The 1,686-nt window shown below is 54.0% G+C and overlaps 1 pseudogene; it reads left to right on the forward strand.

Moving 5' to 3' along the window:
• Window positions 1-447: 447 nt before the first annotated feature.
• LOC146833618 (28S ribosomal RNA) lies at window positions 448-1,478 on the forward strand (annotated as a pseudogene).
• Window positions 1,479-1,686: the final 208 nt, after the last annotated feature.

A 1,686-nucleotide genomic window follows, 5' to 3' on the forward strand; every position in this document is an offset into this window, starting at 1 on the left:
CGACCATCTCCTATTTTCCCTGCCTGTGGCTACTAAGCGATGTATGACTGGCATAAGCGGGGAACATTTTGAATTGTCTCAGCTCAGGGAGAACATTTCTAGTGCGTTGGGCAATTTGTTTTTTGTTTAGCAAAAATAAACTCACGCATTCTGCTTTCTATATAAAAACGTTTGCCAAGCGGGCGCTGTAAACATGGCACCTGCAGCGGTCACTTCCTTCACAGCACAGGCATGCCTTCCTGACATGCTGAGGTCTCTAAGGAGGGAAAACAGTGTTCCGACTCCACCACCAAAGCAGAGTGGCGGACTGCCCGCCAGGTTCTAACACCCTTTTAAGGTAGCCAAATGCCTCGTCATCTAATTAGTGACACGCATTAATGGATGAACGAGATTCCCACTGTCCCTACCTACTATCTAGCTAAACCACAGCCAAGGGAACTGGCTTGGCAGAATCAGCGGGAAAAGAAGTCCCTGTTGAGCTTGACTCTAGTCTGGGGCTGTGAAGAGACATGAGAGTTGTAGGATAAGTGGAGGCCCTCGGAACGCCTGTGAAATACTACTACTTATCGTTTTTTTACTTACCCGGTGAGGAAGGGGGGTGAGCCACATGGGGCACTTGCTGCTGGCTCCAAGCGTCTGGCACCCACTGAGCACGACCCGCCCCGGGGACACTTGCAGGTGGGGAGTTTGACTGGGGCGGCACACCTGTCAAACGATAGGTGTCCCAAGGCAAGCTCAGGGAGGACACAAACCTCCCGCAAAGCAGAAAGGCAAAAGCTCGCCTGATCTTGATTTTCAGTATGAATACAGACCGTGTAAGCGGGGCCTCACAATCCTTCTGACTTTTTGGGCTTCAAGCAGGAGGTGTCAGAAAAGTTACCACAGGGATAACTGGCTTGTGGCGGGCAAGCGTTCACAGTGACGTCGCTTTTTGATCCTTCGATGTCGGCTCTTCCTATCATTGTGACGCAGAATTCACCAATCAATGGATTGTTCACCCACTAATAGGAAACGTGCGCCGCGTTTAGACCGTTGTGAGACAGTTTAGTTTTAGCCTCCTGATGATGTGTTGTTGCAATAGTAATCCTGCTCAGTACGAGAGGAATTGCAGGTTCAGACATTTGGCGTATGTGCTTGGCTGAGGAGCCAATGGGGCAAAGCTACCATCTGTGGGATTATGACTGAATGCATCTAAGTCAGGATCCCCCCTAAACCATAACGATACCGCAGTGCAGTGGAGCATCAGCTGGCCTGGGTTAGCCGGCCTCTTTCGGGGGGCGGTGCGTAGAGCTTCTCCCTTGGGGACTGGAGCGTGGACGGAAGGGGGCCGCCTCCTCGCCCTTAGTGCACCACATGTTTGTGGGGCACCCGGTGCTAAATCATTCGTAGACGACCTGATTCTGGGTCAGGGTTTCGTAAGTAGCAGAGCAGCTACCTCGCTGAGATCTATTGAAAGTCATCCTCTGAGCCAAGCTTTTGTCTTTCCGCAGTGGGTGCCCACGGATGCCCTCCTCCACCACACCTGGGGGTGGGTCCTTCTGCCGCCAGGCCGGTGGGAGCGACGCAGAGGGGGGAACGCGGGCCCACGGGAGGCCACCTCCAGCACCTGCTCTCCAGGGGGGTAGGGATGGGGCCACCATCCCTTGCGGGTCAGCAGGGTGACCAGATGGCTTGGGCCGGGCCCCC

Source organism: Triturus cristatus, chromosome 4_2 (genome assembly GCF_964204655.1).
Source record: "Triturus cristatus chromosome 4_2, aTriCri1.1, whole genome shotgun sequence".
Classification (NCBI taxonomy): Eukaryota; Metazoa; Chordata; class Amphibia; order Caudata; family Salamandridae; genus Triturus; species Triturus cristatus.